Source organism: Melospiza melodia, chromosome 9 (genome assembly GCF_035770615.1).
Source record: "Melospiza melodia melodia isolate bMelMel2 chromosome 9, bMelMel2.pri, whole genome shotgun sequence".
In the NCBI taxonomy this organism is placed as follows: Eukaryota; Metazoa; Chordata; class Aves; order Passeriformes; family Passerellidae; genus Melospiza; species Melospiza melodia.
This window is the reverse complement of record NC_086202.1, coordinates 30,822,177-30,844,869: the sequence shown is the minus strand read 5'-3', so window position 1 is coordinate 30,844,869 and position 22,693 is coordinate 30,822,177. Positions and strand designations below refer to the sequence as shown.

General features: G+C 40.2%; 1 protein-coding gene across 3 annotated transcripts in view; it reads right to left on the bottom strand.

The window, feature by feature from the left end:
- PCDH15 (protocadherin related 15) overlaps window positions 1-22,693 on the bottom strand; it is a 642,661-nt gene that overhangs the window by 513,892 nt on the left and 106,076 nt on the right. For all 3 annotated transcript variants that reach the window (XM_063164079.1, XM_063164078.1, XM_063164080.1), the window contains exon 2: window positions 16,406-16,649. The gene's annotated coding sequence lies outside the window, so the exon portion shown is untranslated. The remainder of the gene's footprint in view (window positions 1-16,405; window positions 16,650-22,693) is intronic.

Here is a 22,693-nt window from a genome sequence, read left to right as displayed (position 1 = left end):
AACAATACTTGTGTTATTTATCCTGGCAGGTTTTTACCCTGGTTCTGATCTCTACCATAAAAAAAAAGGGTAAAACTTCCTTTATGCTTCAATATTTCAGAGAATCATCCGAACAAGGTGGGATTTGGGGAGGGTCTGAAGAGAGGATGTTGATACACACAACATAAGCAGAAGAGCTTTGCTTGTTGTTCATTAACCAAACCTTACTCTAGAGATCCAAAATTCTCTGAAACCACTTGGATTTTTTTTCTCCTCACCCCCTTCCTTACTTCTACTGGTTCAAGAAGTCCCATCTCATTAGGAATTCCAGGATTCCAGAATGGTCTGGGTGGGAAGGGACCTTAAAATCCATTCAGTTCCATGGGCAGGGACACCTCCCACTACCCCAAGTTGCTCCAAATCCCATCCAGCCTGGATTTGGACACTTCCAGGGATCCAGGGGCAGCCACAGCTGCTCTGAGCACTTTGTGATATTGAAAGCACTTCTTAATAGTTCTGTGTGAGTGATGTGGGAGGATAAAGGTGCTTCACAGAAAAACAAAACTGAAGGTCAAAGCCATGAAAGTCCTCTTATGGAAAGTTTTACGGAATCAACCAAGAAATTGATTATTATCTGCTGTTTTCTCCATGGGCACAGGAATGCCTGAGAGATGTCACCTGTGGCACTGTCCCCAGGTGGCTGAGGACTCAGACTCCATTAGACAGGACAGCAGTGTCAGAGTGTGTGGGAGTTCAAGAGAGTCTCAGAGTTTTTTTCAGTTCAAGAGAGAGGGGGAAATGTGGGAAATGGATTTGTAGAGAGTTCTCAGAGCCTGACAGAAAGCCCACACAGTGTGCATCTGTATGCAGGCTTTGAGATAAGAAATGCTGACTTAGAAATGCCATTGAGAGAGAAATGGAGCTAGAAAAAAGTTTCAAAAGATGGCCTTGCAAATAAGACTAGGTACTTTGGAGAAATAGAACTATGAAAGATGCATGAAGGGTAGTTTTAGATGATTGGCTTTAAGGCATCTACAGCATGGTGTGGCAAAAAGCTAATAGGCCAAGAAACACTTATAATGTATTGTAATTAATAAATAATTGGCTTCTGATTGTGATGGTGTGAATTATAACATCTGTATTGTCTCACCGTTCTCATGAGACTGAAAATGGAGTAAAAGCTTTTAAAACACCTCTCAGTTGCCCCATCTCTGGGTCAGAAAAGGGTGTTTGTCCAACAAGGGAGCAGCACAAGCAGCTGCTGCTCCAGCATCTTCACCTTGGAATGCCAACAGGCAGGCACAAGTGAAGAAATTTTTCACAAGTGGAAAAATCCAGAATTACCCATAGGAATTACCCCTGGCACTGGCTAGAGGATCAATGTCCATGGCCATCTGCAAATGTCCCCCAGCTGTTCTGTCAAGCGCCAGTTTTGGTAATACCAAGCTTGCCAATATCTTACAGCTGATCTTTTCATCCAAAAAATGATGGTAGCTGAGAATATGCTTCACCAGGCATGCAAGCAAGTCAGGAATGCAGATAAAAAGAGCTGTGGGTATGCTGAATTGACCAAAGCAAATGCACATCTCTGTGCACCTTCCTCACCTCAAGAGGGGAAACAGGAGATCAGAACTGACTTTCTCCAGCCTCATCTCTGTTGGACTGCATGGAAAACTACAGAATTATGTATTTTAGTGACCCAGAGAAAAGCTGACAGACATTTTTACTTTACACCAACCTATTACTGACTCAGAACAGAAGAAATTCAAACCAAAAACCCCCATAATTTTCGTATCTGACTTCAGTAAGTGGGACTACTCCCAATAAGGGGGTGGAAGACATTTAAAAACATTGTTTTCTCCTTTTTTACATTTTTTTTTTTTCATTTGCCTTGAACACCTTCCAGCCCCTCCTATTACTCCTACTATGTGAGCATGTTTTGGATAGAGGATGAACAAACTCTTTTCTAGAGCTGAGCCCACATTTCCAGAGCTGCCTTCTTTAAACCAGGCTTGTCCTGTTCATGCAGAGAAGAACATTCAGGAATGTCTGAAGGATTCCTGCAGTCTCCTGCTTCTTTCATGTGCACAATTCCCTTCCATGGAGAAATCTGTGCAATCAAAAATCACTCCCAGGAATGTCCTCTGGGATTAGAATTTGCCCACACCAACAGGAAAAGCTCTCAGGAGAGCAGCTCCTACTTAATGACATCTTCATTGTAATAGAAATGAGCCTCTTTCATGAAAATGGAAATTACAGCTTCATGATGACAACGAAAATAAAGATAAGGGTGTTTTCTTTTCAATCTAATCTTGTACTGAGAGGAATGAAAAACACTTTTTGTGGTCTCAGGTCAGCGTTTTGTTTTGTAGAGTTTGTTTCAATTTTTACACTGAACAGCACCTTAGGAATGGCCTGACCTGAGAAAGACAAATTCAGAGGTAAGAGTGCATAAAGAGCTCTGGTTACACAAAATTTGCATCACAGAATTTTGTATCTCACCATCAAAAATAACAACAGAAATAAAATAATTATATGTTATCAACTGTTTGGCCAAACTACTTTTGGCGACCATCTCTCTCTTTTGGGAGATTTTGGAAAATATTGTGGAGGGATGGCCACTGTGGAATCCAGTTCCTTCCACAGCTCACTGAGACAGCCCCTTTGTGCAATGTCCATCAGGGAAACACTCTCCATTTATCAGAAAGGTTTCCTCTCTTCTCACCCAATTACCATAAAAATTTTACCACAAGACTGAGGCACAGATTATTTTTTTTCCACCCTCTAGACCTTAACAAAACTTGTCATATGCTCATCATAAGTTAACTGCTAGAAAACATCTGTTAGGTTAGGAGGTAAAACAGTGATAAAAAAGCCCTAAGGATGACTTTGAAAGATATTTTCCCGAGCAAATTATGGAAATCCTCCTGATCTGAAGAGAAATTCAAATGAGCAAAACTCCATATTTCTGCCAGCCCCAAAATCTCCTGTTGCTTTGTAAAACCCACTCCAAACCCAAGGCAGTGCTGCTCTGTGCTGCTCTTTATTTAATCTCTCAGCCCAGCTCCACAATGGCCTTTAAAGTTTGGCTCTGAGAGGCCAATTCTGAGCCACGCTGAGATTTGCAGGAGTTGAATGGAAGGCACCCCCAACCTGGAGCTGTGTGTCCCCACATTCAGCACAAATCCCTCAAAAGCCAATAAAAATGGAGTTAATTATAGCGGTTTCACCACGGATATGTAGGTTATGCAACTCAGAAGAACTCCATAACCATTTTAATGGGGGTCATCACTATTCAGAGAGGCATTGGAGAGAATGCTCTGCGTGCCTTAATTGTTTAAATGAAAAACTTTCAGCAATTTGCAGAGCTGATTTTTATGTTTTCTACAGAACAATGTGTCTTTGCTGCCGTGAAACACAGGGGACAACAGAAAGCCACAGGCAGGAGGAGGAAAGCTCCTGCCATCACCTCCAGGCTCCTGCTGGGCATTTAAGCTGAAATGGCCTCTTTTCCCAAAGAGAATTTATTAGAATTTAATCAATAGGCAGCTGGGGATCAAACCTTCAAAACCAGGCAGCACCCAGCAGCTCTCACCACGGCTGAACGTCCACTTCAGCAGAGGTTCAAGCAGCTGGAACAATTCTGGGAAGGGAGGTTGACCCCTTTTGCAGACAAAAGGCAAAATGATTTGTATAAGCATAATTTTTGTTCTCGCCCTGCCATTATACTCTGGAGAAGGAGCATTCATGGGTTCCTGGGCACTGAAAATAGGTTAATAAAACTTCAAACAGATCAAATTCCTTGCCTGGTGTTGTTCCAAATGCCCAGCAGATGTGAGGGCCCATATTTTACAATCAGAATTGCAGGACATTGTTTCATTGAGAGGTTCTTCTACCCCCACTGTTCAATCACCTTGAAGAAAAATGGAAATCTGGGAGATAAGTTTCCCAACCTCATGAAAATCTGACTGTGACAAGCTGTCAGATCTGAAAAAGCCCCAAACCCAAAACACCAACTCGGCACCCCAGAAGTGCTCGGGAAAGTCAGCACAAAGCTCAGCTGAAATCTCCAAATATTAGGACAATTCTGGAATGATGATACATGTGCATTCATGATTCTTGGGCATTAAAAATAAGTTAATAAAATTTCAAATAGATCAAATTCCTTGCCTGGTGTTGTTCCAAATGCCCAGCACAACATATTTTACAATCAGAATTGTAAGAGACATTGCTTCATTGAGAGGTTCTTCTACCCTTACTCTCAAAGCACAGACCTTGAGGAAAAAATGGAAATTTGGGAGATAAATTTCCCAATCTCATGAAAATCTCACTGTGACAAGCCCCACATCCCCAAAAACCCCAAACCCAAAACACCAACCCAGCACCCCAGAAGTGCTCAGGAAAGCCAGCACAAAGCTCAGCTGAAATCTCCAGATATTAGGACCATTCTGGAATGATGATGATGCACCTGCATTCATGGTCCTTGGGCACTAAAAGTAGGTTAATAAAACTTCAAACAGAGCAAATTCCTTGCCTGGTGTTGTTTCAACTGCCCAGCAGATGTGAGGGCCCATATTTTTACAATCAGAATTGCAAGAGACATTGCTTCATTGAGAGGTTCTTCTACCCCCACTCTCAAAGCACAGACCCTGAAGAAAAATGGAAATCTGGGAGATAAGTTTCCCAAACTCATGAAAATCTGACATGCCTCACATCTAAAAAAGCCCCAAACCCCAAAACACCAACCCAGCATCCCAGAAGTGCTCAGGAAAGTCAGCACAAAGCTCAGCTGAAATCTCCAGATATTAGGACCGTTCCGGAATGATGGAGTGATGGATTCTGGAATGATGATACAGGTGGCAGGAGAGGGACAGGGTGACAGAAGGAGGGGACAAAGGGCCTGAGAAGGGAGAGGGCACAGATTGCTCACAATTAGCAATGCCTGAGAGGCTCAGATATAGCTGTAAAGTGAGAATGTGTATTTATAAGGATAATAACAAACAAAAAAACCTTAAAATCTGCCAGTCTCTAATATAGAGATAATCAATAAGAAAAAGCCCAAAAATAATGAATTTAACCTTGGGCTTGGAGCAGCCTGGGACAGTTGAAGGTGTCCCTGCCCATGGCAGGGATTGTATTGGATCATCTTTAAAGTCCTTCCAATCCAAACCATTCTGAGATTCTTTGAAAACCTGTCAGATATTTTAAAATAAAACCAAATTAAAGGATTTAAAATAAAAATTTAAAATGCTGCAGAAATCTTTTCATGCTATGGGAAACAAAAGAATTCTTTCCCCAATATGTTTGGCACAAAGATCTCTGGGAAAGCTGGAAAAGGTTCTGAAATGCATCTGCTTCCAACAGTAGTTCATGTCCAATTTGCTTTCTATACTCCACCTATTTATTTAAAACTTAGTAATAAAAAATGGCACTGGGGAGGCTCAAATTTGTAGCACTCAGCAGTTACCTGGTCAGAAGTGCTCAGTCTGAATGTTAAATTAGAACCACCAATTAATATTAATTAAAACAATCCCTGAGGTGTACAACCTGTCCTATTTAGGGGAAAGGCAGCAAAGTCCTACTGGATTTTTAATTATCACATAATTGGTTCACCCATCCTGATTGTGGCCTTGGGGACACACAGTGGCATCTCCATAGCCCAGGGTCACTGGCTTTGGGATTTGGGAATTCCCTCCTGTGGGAAGGAGGGGGTTGGACAGCAGGTTACAGAACAGGGGACCAGAAATGGGAATTTGAGAGGAAAAATGATCCTGGCTTCTTCCCAGACATGCTTCCACATCCAACCCTGAGGTTTGCCACTTCTTCAGTGCTTCACAAAGGATTCATGCTCGGAAAGGAGGGGAAATGGAATGGTTTTGAGTCCTCTGGAGGGTACTCAGACAAAAAAAAAATGTGTGGTGCCAATGTTCCATGGTCTAACAAGAATCCTCCCTGACACATTACCCCACTTATTTCATGGCTGCTTTGATTCAAGCACTAAAAGCTCTGCAAAACTGGAAAAAAAATATCAAAATTTAAACCCTGTAAAAGCAATTTTGCAGCTCAGGTCTTGAGGGAAGGACTAAAACTTTGGGCATTCAATAATTGAAGCTGCATAAGCAACAGCAACTGGCAGGATTACAGAGCAGAGCTCTTGACAAGCATTTCATGGAATTGCAGATGCTCCACCAGGCACACAAGGAAGACTGGTGAAGTTCCCAATGCATTTTTTAAAGAGGGAATTAGAGCTGTCCATTCCAGGTCATTACTCATGGAAGACAAGGAGACTTGCAGCTTCTCTGGTTACCAAAGAACTCTTTCTGGGAACACACTCCTTCTATTATTTCCCCCAAATTATAATTCTATTATATTTAGTTATTCATAACTGAAAAATAAGCCTGACTATCAACATGCATTTCTGGCCTGCCCAGTGCATCTTTGCAATATTGTTCTATCTCATTTGCACCATCAGGAAATCCAATTTTCAATGGGCTAGAAGTCTGCTCCCTTTACCTTCTGCCCAACAGAATCCCAGAACTGTTGTTCATGGGGGTGTTTATTATTGGAATGCCTCAATTAAAAAGAGGTGAAACATCCAAAACAGTTTCCAGCTGCAGTTTTGCTCTGAAGCCACCCTGGCAGCAGGCAGCATTGAATACATCTGGATGCCATAGAATAGGGGATGGGATGAGCAGGAACTCTGTGTTCTGAGGTGTGGAGCTGCAACTTTCACCCCCCAAAGGACAACTTGGGAATGTCAATGTGAATTCTGCAGAGAGTTAACTATTTTTTGTCAGGGTTGGGATTAAATGTGTGAGTTGGTATTTCTTGTTGGGACTCAGATGTTTATTAGTTGTTATCTATATTATAGCCTCACAAACTCCGAGTTCTACAGCACTTCACTCTAACAAACTAAAAATGGATCCCTCTCTACAAGGCCTTTTAAGGATCAACTGTCTAATTAAGAAATGACACCTAAATTATTTTTAGTTTAAACTCAATAACCAACAACCCAGGGCCTGCAATGGGGACTTTTTTATCCAGTTACACAAAACCACCCAAACCCATGGAGAAGATGGTGAAGAAGGACCAGTCTCCACCCTAAACCCTCCATTTTGCTTTGTATATATTACTATATTCTAAAACTTTAAACTCCAAATTTTCCACCCTGTGATATTACACAATTCTATTTAAACTCCACACCCACAATCCCAGTTCTATCAGTCAATTTTAGAAACCTTTTCCACCACCTTAGGTCAAATGCAGTGTTCTCTTAGGAGTCAGTACCTACCAGCACAAAAAGTCTAAAATTCTCAGTGACCAGAATTCCAACAGAATCCTACATTGTACCCCAAAATATTTTAATGTGCGTTGCAGAATTACTGAAAGACCACATAAGAGAGAAGGCTTCTCCCAACTCTGTTCTGCCGAGGAATTTACAAAACAGCAGCTCCCCTTCCCTTCCTGGGAGGATTTAGGCTGGATTTTAGAGAAAGGCTCTTCCTCCAAAGGTCATGGGGCAGTGAACCCCATGGAATGTCCCCAGGGAATGGGGACAGCCCTAAGGGCTCCAGGGTGACACTCTCAGACAGAATACTGAAGTTTAGGTCATCCTGTGAGCAGAAAGGAACTGAACTTGATGATTCCCATTCAGCTTGGGATATTTTGATTCCAGGAATCTCAGCAGGAAAACAGTGGAAGTGACTCCCAGAAGAGTCACCAAGGACACATCACAGTGGACAAGCTGCTAGGAGTAAACAATAACAGGAATATCCCTTGAAAAATGGCCTGTCAAGAAGTGAACTGAATATTTTGAATAGGTTTTTTTTTTGTAAAAAACACATGTATGATGTTACCATGCACATTACAAGGCAATTCAGCCCTTAAGTACAATGACAGATTTACAGTATCTTATAATGCCCTGGTGCTCCTACATCTCTTGTTTATAGAATCCATGGTTCCTTTCCCCCCTTGAAAATCCCAGTCTGCTCCTTATTTTTCCTTAGCCATACCAGTTTACTCCCCAGAACAACACCCCCAACTAAAGGACCTCAAATACAAAATACTTTCCCTTTTTTTGTTTAAAAAAGGTGATGTTTTTGCTGGACTGTGAAGTTTGTGGTTTTGTTTACATTAATTATAATTTAGCTCAACCCAAACTAGTTATCTAAGCACATCCATCCTCAGAAACACTTGGAAATAAACTTCAAATTTGAAAATTTAGGCTATCTCAACCTTGCTCCTGCAGGTCATATTGGTTAGATGGAAAGAAAAAATTGCCTCGTTTGCTTTTGCATTGAAACTTTCTAAAGAAACCAATCAGAATAATAATAATAATAATAATAGTAGTAATAGAAAACAAAAATTCCCTTCAAAATCTAAAGGCAAGACATGGAAACAGCCAAGGATTTGAAGGCTACAAATACATCATTCCCTAGAAAAATTGGGTTTTGGCAGGAAGTTTCTCCTGGGAGAAAGGGCAAAACCAATTCTCAGTGCAACACAATAATTTCCATTATTTAGGAATGTTTGGGAATGCCACTTATCCCAAGTTTGGATTGTGAATACCATTCCAAACCCTTGGGTACCAGGAGAGATCTGGCACACTTGCAGGATGTCATTTCATCTCCACTGCCTGCTCACTGAAAAAATTTATGTGCCCATTACTCCCTTTGATGATTATAACGATGGCATTTACTTGGTCTGAAGTGGATGTCAGAATATACCCTGTCTTGATGACAGCAATAAAGAAATCAAAGGGGAAAAAAAAAATCATTCCACGGCAAAAAAAAAAAGTGATTAAAATTGCTATGAAATTCCCATTACTGCTGGACTCCTGATAAAAATCACGACCCTGGCAATCAGCACTTTGAGGGGAGGATTAAGCAGGGCCACTGGTAAAAGGAAATCAACTCTAAAGTCAACAAGAAAGCATCAAGTCAACAAGAATCCATCAAGGAAATTGGATTTCACTCACATATTAACCCCATGGCAGTAGCGTGGCTTGGCCTGGGCCTGCTAAAAATGAGATTTAAATGAGATTTTCAGGGTCCAGCTCACATTTGGGGTTCTGCTGGTGACACATTTGCTTTGGGAGGCTGTTCAGGGTGTTCCAAGGCTGCTGCAAAGCCCCAGTGCCACAGGGCATGGCCTGGGCACACCTTCCTCTCCTTTCTGACCCTGGCTGTTGCTCTTTTCCATGGAAAATTATCTTGGTTTGGTTCTTTTCCATGGAAAATTATCTTTGTTTGGTTCTCGTCCTCATGTCAAAACGAAAATCCAACATTTCTGCCTCTAAAAACACAAACCCCATTAAATGCAGGATCCACAGCAGTGACTGATCTGTCTCCACAGCAAAAATAAGTGGCATTTTTACAATATTTTTTTCCCCTGCCCTTATTTTCACTATTCTTACTACAACACCTTCCTGTAAAAATCAATGTAACTCTTCAAGTTCCTGGTTGTAAGATGAATTGATTGTAGACAGAAAAGGTCACTTATTTCAGTAAAATGCAAACTCTGGGCCTGTTTGCTCATGGAGCAGAGCCTGGGAGAGCAAAGCACTGGAGATTGCCATGGCAGGAGCTCTGTCCCCAAAGGTTTGTGTATTTGGGACAGCCCCTGTACCTCTCCTTGGCCACAGGTTCCAGACAGAAGGAAAAACAGAGAAACAGAGACAGTAAATTTCTGCAAAATCTCTTTGAGCTCTCAGCTATAATGCAAATATTGCATAGCAAAGTTCCTTCTTAGCCTAAATTTTCCTGGCTTTACAATTTAAACCTTATACAGATATCACAGCAAAGCAACAATTCCAGTGTAAACACTGCAGCAGCAATCCCCAAAACAGCTCAGAAAAGCAGCTTTACCTGTTTCTGTAAACTCATTATCTAAGCACAAATACCCAGGCATCCCTCCTCAGAAATGCCTGGATATAAATTTCAAATTTGAAAACTTGGGCTATTCCCAGCCAGGAGAGCACTGCAGCCTTACAGGCACCATTTGCTAAATGGAAAGGAGAAAAATCACCTTGTTTGCTTTTGCTTTGAACCTTTCTAAAGAAACCAATTAGGTAATAATAATAGTAAATAATAATAGTAAATAATAGGAACAAAGAAAGCAAACAAAACCCACCCAAAACCTACAGGCAAGACAGTAAAACAGCTGAGGATTTGAAGGCTACAAATACAGTATTCCCTGGAAAAACAGAACTTTGGCAGTTAAATTTGTGGTTGGGCTGGGGACCCAGTGCATTTTGTCTGATCTTATTTCTAGGACATGCTAAGGTTAGGAAATATGGACTGAGAAATAGCAACGTAAACACTGCAGCTCTAATTATCGCCATATAATTTATATGATTGAGGAATATTTTGTGTCCATCTGCTGAGAAGTTGAGTTGATAATTCAGGCCCACTTGTCAGACTTCCACACCCTCATCTGACTTGTCTCCAGCACTGGGGAAGAAGTCATCCATGGACACCAATGGACATGACATTGCAGGGAAGCAGTCAATCCTTTCAGCTTTGGGTGCTTAAAACACACAGGCTTTTCTGCCTGCTCTCTGCAGTGACACAAGGACACAGGGAATGGCTTCAAACCCAGAGAGAGGAGGTTTAGATTGGGATATTGGGAATGAGGAATTGTTCCCTGGCAGGGTGGGCAGGCCCTGGCACAGCTGGGGCTGCCCCTGGATCCCTGGCAGTGCCCAAGGCCAGGCTGGAGCAGCCTGGGACAGTGGAAGGTGTCCCTGCCATGGCAGGGGTGGCACTGGATGGGCTTTAAGGTCATTCCAACCCAAACCAGTCTGGGACTCTGGGATTCCAGATCCCATCCTAGAGGCAGGCACATTTCTATGACTCCCAGACTGCTCCCATCTTCAATGCCCTCAGGAAGGCTGGAACTGTCTCAAACCCTGCAGGAAATCCAGCACATTTCTCATCCCATTAGGAACTCTGTGCTCTGGGCCTGGTGAAGCCCTAAACCTTTACCAGTAAGGTGGTGTTGGCTCCAAGGCTGAACTCGATGACACTGGAGGTCTTTTACAACCTCAGCGGTTCTATGATTCTGAGCCACAGAAAATTCCAGGCAGAACTCAAAGAACCCCAGAAATCACTCAAGATTGCCGAGGTGTGAGTGGCTGCGGCGCTGGAGGTGCCCCCTGAGCAGGGTTTAGGGTGGGATGGTGGCAAAGAGGCTGGCTCAGAGCCTGGGATCAGCTCAGCAGCAAAGCCCACAAAGTATCAGAAAGGTGATAACTCACTCTGTCCTTTTGCCCTTTCTTTTCTCCCCACACTGAAATGCCAAATAGATCCAGGGTGATGCCCCCAAAGCCAGGACTTTGTCCGAGATCTGGGAACACAAACTATGCACAGATAAATGAAGAGCCTCTAGATGTTCAATCCTCATCCAGTCAGACACAGCCTCTTGGAAAAGCCTTAAAGGCTTTTCAAGCCAACAGCCACTTACAAGGGATTATTGCTGCGCTGACACAGAACCCTGGACACGGGTGTTCTTATCCAGAATTTAGTTTCATGGATAATTGTCCTCTGGAAAGCAGTAAGACAATGTCTGCCAGCACAACTTCTCAATAAAAGCTCATATTTTATATTCCAGCCCCGCTCTGGCTGACCTGAACACTCAAAGCCTTAATTGATGCACATGTGAAGCATTTCATGCACCCCTTGTTAAAGTCTCCTCCTGCAGGAAACATCTCCTCTCTTAGCAAGATGCTAAGAGAGCCCCAAGGACACACAGGATTTACACCATTACTGCACAAAGTGAGAAAAGCTATTTCTTCTGTTGACATTCTGCTTGCACTGAAAAAAAAAAAATCTTTTTACTTGAGGGACTTCCTTTAAGCTGCAATATAAACCATCTGATATATCAAGAGAGGATTGAGGTACACAAATAAAGCCTTGTCTTCTTTTGAAAATTAAATACATGGATTTTAAATATTTAAGAATATATATATTTTTATATATTTATATATATTTTATATGTGTATATAAATATATTTTATATGTTTATATAATATTTATAATATTTTATACATAGATATATATATATATACTTTTATATTTAGGGGCCGGGACCATATCATGTTTAAGGTCCCTTCCAATTGAAACCCTTCTAGGAATTTATTTTGGTTTAGGGCAAATTTGGGAGAGAATTTTTAAAAGGTTTTTTTTTTTTTTAGAAAAGCAGATTTGATTGTTGCTTGTTTTTTAATTGGTTTGGGAGAAAATATTTTTTTAAAGAAAAGTGGAAAAATTGTTTATTAAACGATAAAATAGTAAAACTTAAACAATATAAAACTATAAAATTTTTTGTTGTTTTAAAAGTGATGACAAATTTAGAAAAGTTTTTTTTTGGGGGGTTGTAGTTTGGCTAATTTAGTTTTTTATTACGTTTTATTGTGTTGGAAATGCTGCAGCCCAGATCTACTTTGGGGGGTTATAGGTGTGAGTTGTTGATGGTTTTTTGGGTGTTTAGTTTAGAGTAGGTTTAAACACCTTTAAAGAAAAGGCGAAAAAATACAGGAAAAATTTTGTTTTAGTTTAGTAGGAGGAATATGGAGGAGTGAGTGTAGTGTTTGAAAATAAACTGTGTGGGTTTTTTTTTGGTTTTTCTTTTACTTTTTGGAATAAGTTCGAAAGGTGTAAAACTTATTATTTAGCATAAACAGAATAAGATAATCATCACCTTACTATTAAAAATATATATATAAATTAGTATATATTTATATAATATATAAGTATATATTTATTATATATAGTATATAATATATATACTACATATAGTATATATTTATATAATATTTATTATATACAATATATACATTAGTATATAATTATAGAAATATATATTTTATATAAATATATACTAATATATTTATTTAATAGTATATATACTATTATATAGAATAGAATATATAATATAGTATATATACTGTATTATATATATTATATAATAATACTAGTATGTATAAATATATAGTAATAAATAAGTATTTATAAATTATATAAATACTAATATAAGTTATTGCCAGCACTCTGCTGCTCCCCTGACTTTGGGCACTGAGCACCTGCTCCCTCCCCACCCCTTCCCCTTCCTGAACCTCACTTTTGTTACATCCATGTATTGTCCAAGACAGCCGTAACTGGAGCTCACTAAATAAATTTGCTGGAAGAAATTTATACAGGGTTTGAAAGTTTAATGCAACTGCCAAAAGATTTCGGAGTGCTGGGAGAATTAATCTTGCTACTCATTACATTTATTGATTCCAATCAAGCTTCCAGACATCAGCATAGGTGCCACTGCTAAGAAATAAAAAGTTTCCAGGAAATCTCCACGTAAATCTGAGGTGACTGCCAGCTTTGGGGAAGGGAGGGAAGCTGAGGAAGAGCTGTGTAATCTGCATGCCAGTAAATGCTGGGCTCATGGGTTGTCAGGCACCACTTGAGGAGCTTTTTCTCCAGCTCTGATTTGAGAACCAGATGAGACTTCAAGTCTCAAGATGAGACTTGAGCCCTCCAGCCTGCAAAAGGGCCAAATATTCATAACAGTGTTTTCTCTTTCAATAATCTGTCAGTTCAATTAGGGATGAAAAGCAAAAAGGCACTTCCACACATAAAGGTTGGGGGTTTTTCCCTCTTCTTTTATAATTAGAAGATGAATCCTGCTGAAGGTAGAAGCTGAGCAGCCATGCAATCATTCTACAGTAAATAAATAGAATAACTTTGCTGCTACATTTTCCCTCCAGAACAAGTGAGGCTTTTCATTTGAGGATGGAAGAAAACAACAACTGTGAGTTTTGGAAATAATTCACCACATTTGCCTGAGTTAACCTAAGAGAAAAAGAGTATTTGGGAAGGGATGAAAAATAATGGCACAATTTTTTTTGTTTTCTACAGCTTCTACTCCAATTCTCCCCTAGGACTGGAGTGCAAACCGCAGCCACTGCTGAGGGAACACCCCAATCCAGCCAGCTTTTCAAAGAGTTTGGTTGAGTACAGCATGAGGTAAACATTTTATCTCCATGATTGAAAATAATTGCTTTTCACCTATTTTTTTTTGTGTGAGTTGGTGGTTTTGTATGGGAAGTATCCACAAAAGTGAACTTCTGTGTAGCTGACAATTACAGTCAGTAATCTCAAAATCATCTCAATAACCTCAAAATCATCTCAACAACCTCAAAATCATCTCAATAGCATCTCAATCATCTCAATAATCTCAATAGCATCTCAATCATCTCAATAGCATCTCAATCATCTCATTTTAAAAAGGAATCTCAAAATTATCAAAACCTCAAATCAGCAAAACCAAAATCACTACAGGGTGGCATAGATTGTAGAAGGCTGCGCCGGAAAACACTTGGGAAAATAATTTTTCCAAATGTTTGCTGCAACTCTGAGCTTCTGAGGTATCATTTTTACTTGTAGTGGTTGCATTAAATAAGAGCAGTACTGAAAACAGGCCCATGGGAAAGACCTTTCTGGATCACCTGTGAGCTAACAATTTCTTCAATTGGTTGGGGTGGCTCATATTATAATAGAATAAATATTTTCATACTTTCCTATTTCTGAGCATTTTGCTTTCTATTTACATTTATAAGAGAACAACACCTGCAATGCTAAATAGAAAAATGTCAATAGCCAGAATTCCTTGGTGTTTGCCATTTTGCACAAATACAACCTGGATGTAGTTTAATCCTTGTTAGGCTTTACAAAATTAAGTTAAATGTAAAGTATAAATAATGACCAGCCTGCTCCATTTGAATTTTCTGGGTTTTTCTGTGTCATCATTTGACTTTGTAAATGAGGGTGATTTTGGGACATGCTCTTAAACAGCAACATCAAAAGTAGCTTAAAACTTCCTGTCTAGGTTGATTGTAAACCTGTTGTGTCCAGAAAAATAAAGGAATTTTCTGCCTAGATAACACCTAATCTAGCACAGGATGAACCTGTGGAATTTTGTGTGCAAGTTTCCATGAGCTGATGGTGCTGGGAAGGATTTGCTGCTCCACTCCTGGCACAAAGGAGGGTTTATTGCTGACTGCCCCTTGTAGCTGAAAGCACAGGTACAACTCTAAAAACCTCAACGCAATTTAATTTTCTATTAACTCAACCAAGAAAGAGTATCAGCTAGGAGAGAATGTGCTAAAATATAACATATAATATGAAAAAACAACTAAACAAAGAAAAAAAACCCCAGAAATAAACTATTTAAATGTTGCTTTTTGAATATATTTGGAGATCTCACTGAGAATCACCAACACAAATGTTAATTAACCGGGCTGGCTGACAAAGGAAACAGATGTGAGTGCAGTAATCTTGTGCACTGGAATTAATTACATCAAATTTCAGGTGATGACACAAATAAAGGTCAGGTTGTACTGCTGAGATGATCAAGAAAACAAACTGCAAGTCTATTGCAACATTTAATAACCCCCCATTCCCCACAGGGCAGGAACCCTTTCAGGCAGCTGTGTGATGAGCAAATACTTAAATGTCACACCTGGAAAATTACCCAACCCGGGCCTCCCACATCAGATGTTTCCCTTTTAAAACCCAACGAGAGCAGCTCTGTTTCTGATGCATGGAAGACAATTCACACTCTCTTTCTAATTGCCACTAATTGCCAGCTACAATTTTATCCACAATTTCAACCCTGAAAAGGATGCTTTCCATCAGCTGCAAGCAGAGAAGAAAAGGCTGGAAGGGAACATTACTCTCATGTGTTTGGATATCCCCTGCAAACCATAGTTAGGAATGTTTTATCCAGCCCCACAGTGGCATTTCCTGAATTCTACAGAATTGCGATTTAAAAGCCTTGAGTAATGTGATAACTGATCTCACATTCAAGCTATTTTTGAAAACTTCATTCTTACTCTCCATTTCCATTCTGTATTTATCTGATTTCAGCCTCCTAGAAGGATCCTGACCTGCTCCTCTCTGTCACTCCAATCTGCCTCCAGTATTCAAGCATTTCATTCAACCTCTGCACCTCTAACCTGTCAGCTCCTTAGAAAATTTTATTCTCAGATATTTGATCACCAGAACCAACATAAAATGAAACATTAGGTAAATTTACTAAACTTAAGCAAATTAACACAAGAGGTTCCACGGCTAACTTTATTAAAGATATGTATTAGAGACAAATCACAAGTTTGGATATTAGGAGGAAATTTTTCCTGCAAAAGGTATTCAGGAATTGGAAGGGGGACATTGGTGGAATCTCCATCCCTGGAGGTGGCACTCAGTGCTCTGGGCTGGGCACAAGGTGGGCACTGGGCACAGCTGGGGCTCCAGGGGCTGGCAGGGATTTTCCAGCCTCAGTGGCCCTGGGATTTTCTCCTTTATTATTAAAAAAGTGCATTCTTTGCATCCAACAGCTACTCCAAACAACGAAATTAAAGAAATCCCCTCACCTTTCAGCCCTGGGTTGGGTGTGTGGCTCCCAATGAAAGCTCCAGCTGACTGCACTGTATTCCTCCTTCTCCTCTGGGCTCTTTTTTCCTTCCACAGCTCCCCCAGCCTTGCTTGTCAGCTGCACCTTATTCCATGGCCATGCAGAAGCACCCAGGGCACCATCCCAGAGCAGCTCACTCGTCCTGCCCCTGTGCTGGCTCAGCAGGCTCCTCCCGGTGCTGCAGGCAGGGAGAAGCCCATGCTCTGTGGGAGAGAAAGCCAGGATATCAGGAAAAAAGCCAGGAAAGCTCAGAAGACACAGATCTCTATTCATAGAGAGCAGGCAGGCACAACTTCCCAAGGATATTTCCTAGGAACCTCAGAGAAAGAGAAAACAATTCTTACTATCTCTATTCCCTGCCCCTCTTGTTTTTGCACATGTGGAATGTGTTAGGAAGATTGTTTACCTGAAGGGAGTTCTTAATTGGATTCTGGTGATGGTTGTTTATTAATATTAGTTGGCATAGTGGGTCAAAGCTGTGTCCTGCTGTCTTGAGACAGCCACAGCTTTTTCTGGTTCTGTTGTACAGCCAGACCTGGAATGTGACACAGCTGGGACAGAACAGCAGAGAATAATCTCAATGGAAGTGCCTTCCAAACCAGCAGTGGCTCTTAAAACCTAAGAAATTATTTGGCCCCTCTTCTCCCCCAGCCTCTTTCTAGGTATTTCAGACTGGCAATGAACAGCTACAAAAATCCCGGAGTGGTTTGGGTTCAAACCAATCCCTTAAACCAGCCCCAGAATGGGTTAGGTTGGAAGGAACCTTAAAGATCATCTTATTCCAAACCCTCCAGCAATATATCCTAGAAAAAAATATCCTGCTCATTGCTCTGCTCCTTAGATGGGAAAAAAAGCCTCTAAACTCTTACTACTCTTCATTAACTACAGCTTCAAACCTCATGTGCCTTCACAGCAAACTCCAAGTGATCTTAAAGACAGGTTCAGGGGCATTCACCAGAATGCAGAAAACACAACAGGAATATTTCTTGTTTGTTCTCATCAGAACAAGGGGTCACCTTAAATAAAGACCATTTTGTGAAGAGATTCCAAAATACTACGGAAAATATAAAGTGCAAGGCTTATTTTTCAAACGAAAAGACCATTAAGACATAAAAATTGCGAGTGAAAATTTCTTTAAAACATCAGAAACGCTTACATTTCATGACAGTAATAGATTCTAGGAAAAACTAAGTGAAACCCAGTGAAATGAGTTTTTAATATGCATTTAATGGGCAGATGATGGTTTGCACAGAGCCACAGCACCAGCAGGCACAGGAGCCTCAAGCTGAGCTGGAGCTGCTGCACCAACCAAGGTGGAAGCAGAGGATGGTCTGAACCAACAGCTCTTGTTGTTTGGAGAAAAAATAATCACTTTTTCTTAGTAAAAAAAAAATCAATTAGAAATACTTTTTATATATAAATAAGATAAAACTTTGGTCCAAATTGTGAGAAGAAAGCCTGTGCAATGCCATGACTGAAAGCCTTGGGAACACAGCCTGTAGGGTGAGTTTGGCTGGGAAGGAAGCAGGGCAGAACAGTGGAGTTACTTTAACCAGGCAGGAAATCATGGCTGAAACAAATCTTTCTCTTCAAATTAGAGCCACAAATACTCTAAAACTGCTATAAATGTTCTGGAGTTAGTAAATAAGATTTCTATTTTTCTATATAAGAATTCTTATTCTTAAAAGAATTCTCAATTATTATACAAATTATTCTTAATAAGAAATCTTATTAATTTAATAATAAGAAATCCTATCAGAAATAAATTCTTTAATTCTTTGTCACAGGGATGAGTGGAGATGGTTGTGTAGGAAGCTGGTGTTGAGGAACAATAATCCCCTTGGATGTGAAGGAACCTGGAACCACTGACAGCACACAACATCCCTCAGCCATGGGTCACATGCTTCAAAGTGTTATTATATAAAACTCATGAAATTGAGCAACACTTCAGGAGAAAGCTAATGCTGATCCAAAGTAGGAAATGCTCCAATGTAGGAAAAGTAAAATCAGAACTTTTCTAAAGTTTCTGAAACAAGTTACCCACAAAAAGCACATGTAGGAAGTGAAGGTGTTGGAAACATCAGCGTTGGAGTTACTGAGCAGAATTAATTCACGTCTGATGCACAGATTTACCATGAAACCATCAGGAATCACTCCTTGGCTCCCGCCTTAGGCTCAACACTGGGAAGAATAAAGCAAATGGTCCAGCCAGAACTTCTGAATGCTTAGATCCCTGACTTCCAAAAAGAACCCTTTGATTACAGCACACACACACACACACACAGGCGTGGATCACCCCGGTGGCAAAGGCTGTGCAGCTAAAGAGAAAGATTCCTCCCCAAAACAAAGGCTGGCTCTCCATCACAAATATTCCCCACTCTCCTCCCCTGGTGACAAAGAGAGAAAGCGGCAGCAATTGCACAGGAGCTGCTCTCAGACAAGTGACATTTAGCCCAGCATTCCTCCCGTTGCTGGCAATCTTCCCCCGCTCCGCTGTGCTCACATTAATAAAGAATTCAGAGGTGAGCAAGAGCTCCTCAGAATATGTCAAGGACTGGGGGAGAAAAGCAGCATCAGGGAGGAAAATCCATTAGAAAAATGAAAAACAAGATCAAGCCAACCATGAATCTCACGCTGCAGGACTACCAGGTTGCCTTATTAAATTGCGTGTAAGGAGAAAAATAAATGAGAGGGGTGAAATTAGAAGAAGCAGAGACCTACGCAGTACTGAAGCACCTGAAAATCTCAATGAATTCAAATAACATATTAAAAAAAAAAAAAGAGAAATTTAATTCTATTTCCAGGTGCTTTCTTGACCAAAACTGCACATGAACATATCCTGTTTTCCAGAGCTGTGTGTACCTCAAGTGTGTGGGAAGAAAGAGAGGTTCTAATATTAAGGCATTTGTTCCAAAAACTTCTCTTCTTCCCTGTTTTCACCTACCAGACATCCCTGTCTGATCCATCTTTCCCTCTCCTTCAAGGGTTTGGGTTCAGCAAGGATGTGGTCAAGAAAATCCTTGATTGCTCAGCCCCAGAGCAAGAAATTTGGGCAGGAGATAATAGACTAAGCAGCCTGCAAAGTGCAAAGGTTCAAAAGTCTCAGGTGCTCAACTAAATCCAGAGGTGAGACCTTAATTAAACCATCAAATTGCTTTATGATTCAGAATCGAAGTACAGCATGCCCCATCCTCTCCTATTTCCATCAAATACATGTCCTGGACATAAAGGGCTCCAGTTAATTAAGAAGGATTGTTGAAATAATGTAAAGCATCAGGAAAAAAACTCAGAGGTAGGGTCATTCATTTCAAAAGGGAGCATAAAAAATTAACAAAATCACATTGCAGCACTCGAGGGGAAAAATTGACTGATGCCCATTCTTAACTTGAAATACTTTGCACTTAAAATTTTGCAGACTTGGGTTCCCAAATGGGAAACAGATGTGCTTTGGACCCCAGTAAATACAGCAGAGAATGTTTCACTATGTGCCTGTTCATTAACATTTATGAACATATTAATTAGAGCAATCCTTAACTCTGCTCACAGTACAAAACATTGCATACATTTAAAATCGACTGAAACCACATTAAAACTCTCAAATTTAAGGATGAGTGTTGCCAAGGTTCAAAGAGCAGGGGTACCAAAAAACTGGCTAAAAGTGTTCCAAATAAACCAATCCAAAGACTAGAATATTTTAAAAACATTTTAAATATAATATCAGAATATATAAATATATATATGTCAGAATATAGAAATCTATTTTTCAGAATATATCAATCTATATATCAATATATAAATATTTTATATTCAATATTTTATATTCAATATCAGAAAATTTTTCCTGTACAAAGCTGACTGTATTAATGAAGTTGTTTCCTATGAGAAGACATACAATAATTTGAGTCATTTTAAAGTAAAAGGTTAATGGATATAAATTACCAGAACTGGTAGAGACAAATCATCTCATTAAGCCTGCTGACATTCCAGGATTCAGTTGTAACAGAACTGCACCAATCAGTGATCCAGCAGCCTCTAATTAATTTGTTTTCTCAGCCATTACCATCTGTGAGAAGGAAGGAAAGTTTCCCAAAGCCAAAACTTCACTTTGGGGGGAACCCAGGGATGTTTTCAGACCAGGGGAACAGAGCCCTGTGAAGAGATTTCCTGAGATCAGAACAAACCATTTAAACAACAAACAATTCTTGTCCTGCTCAGAAATGAGATGTGGATATGACCAGGGGCAGACCCTGGTGATGGGATCCAAATCCAAATTAAGAGTGGCAACTCCATAGGAAGGAGCCCTTTCCAGGAGCACTTTTGTGACTCAGAAAAATGCCAAATGATCGAGTTGTCCTCAGAGGTGACCAAACCTCCATACTGGATTTCTTATTTAACTGATTCCATCTAGAACAACTGCAGATTCCAGGTTGTCCCTACCACCTTCCATTCTTTCTTTGCTCCACCACAAACCCCCCCAAACCCAGAAAAATGAATATATCTATTTCATTCATGCCAGACTAACAGCACCAGTCAGTGCAACTGCAGAAATACTTCATTTTTACAACTAAACACAGCAGTAGTTCTATTTTCAGTTGGCACAGCTAAAACAGTTTGCTTGGATAAGTGTATTTTGAAGTAATCTGGTTAATAATTGCCCAAATGGAAATGGTGTTGAGCTGGGGGTTGCAGCAGCTGAAATTAGACAGATCCATAACAATATTGCTCCCATTTTAACTCCAAGCAAGGCCTGAGTTTTGAAACTAAAGCTGTGAAGCAGAATCCTGCTTATACACATAGGAATCATCTTCCTAATCTTCACATTTCTTAGAAGAAATCCTACTGGCAAAAACTTCATCTGGAAATTTCTGGAATTCCTCAGAGCACATCATCCACTATGAAATTCTGGATGTGAGAAAATGGTTCGGTTCTGGTCCCAGCAGAAATTTGAATGCCAGGGCTATACTTGAATCTTTTCACAATAAATGTGAATGCCCTGGGTCTGGTTAAAGGGATCTGTCACAGAATTGTCCTTCACAGAATCCCAGAATGGTTTGGGTTGGAAGGGACCTCAAATCCCATCCAGTGCCACCCCTGCCATTTCATGGCAATGGCTTTGCTCTAGTCTGGTGCTGTGCAATTTAGGAATAACCAGTTCCAGTCAGCCTATGAAATTACTTAAGGCAGGGGCAGAGGATTTTCAGGTGTACCTGGTTTCAAATACCTTCTACACTTGAACACGTGCTGGTATTTTAATGTAAATCCATTGCACATCGTCTGTTTTATCCTTAGAAATTTCAGACTTTCCCTTGAAGAATATTGAAATAAAAACTTTGAGATAGAACATTGAAATCAAAAAACTTTGAGGCAGGCTGAGTCATAACCCATTTTACAGAGAAATCCAGAGCTGTGCAGCCACATTACCCTGAAGGGGCACGACCAGCTCACTTCTCCTCATGCCCCTCAACAGAGCTAAGAGCTGCACCTCAGACACCCCAGCAATTTTCTGCTTCACAAACAGCAATAAATGACAGAGCTACTGCAGGGCCATGGGATGGCTGTGTACATAAATATAGATACACTCGGTTTGCTCTGTGACTGAGCACCTGAAAAGCAGCAAGACAAGGAAAAATTAACTTTTCAAGAACAGCATGAAATGCGCCACAAGAATATTCAGCATTTCCTCTGTTCAACGTACTGTGTTCCACACAGAACACAAACCACCAAAAGTTATGCAAGTTAAAGCTTTTAAAGGAAATCTCAAAGTTGGCCTCCACGATTCTTATTGCATTTTAACATTCTGAGTATGTTGCCTGCTTCTGACTTTTATCAAGCAAAAGAGTTTAACCTGGAGCCAGAATTACATTAAAAAACAAACAAACGAAACCGCAAACCAAACAACAAAACCAAAAATCCCCCACCAAAGATAAAAACCAAACCAAAATAAAAACCCCACCTAAAAATACTTAACCTCTTGTAAATGGAAAAAAACCCCTCCCCATTACATCTTTTCTTACTGGAACTTTAAATCCAAGTTGCAATGAATCAAAATAAATATTGGCATTTCCTGCAGACACACCCCCCTCATTCTGAGCTAAGCTTGAAGGGTTTAAGTTTAGCTGTCAGTGCTCTGAAGTAAACAAATATTAAAGATTAAGGGTCTCCTCCTATGGTTGTGGTGTTTAGTCAGCTCATAAACACTTCATAAAGTCAGCTGGGTGCAAAGGCACAGAGTTTATCTCTAACATGA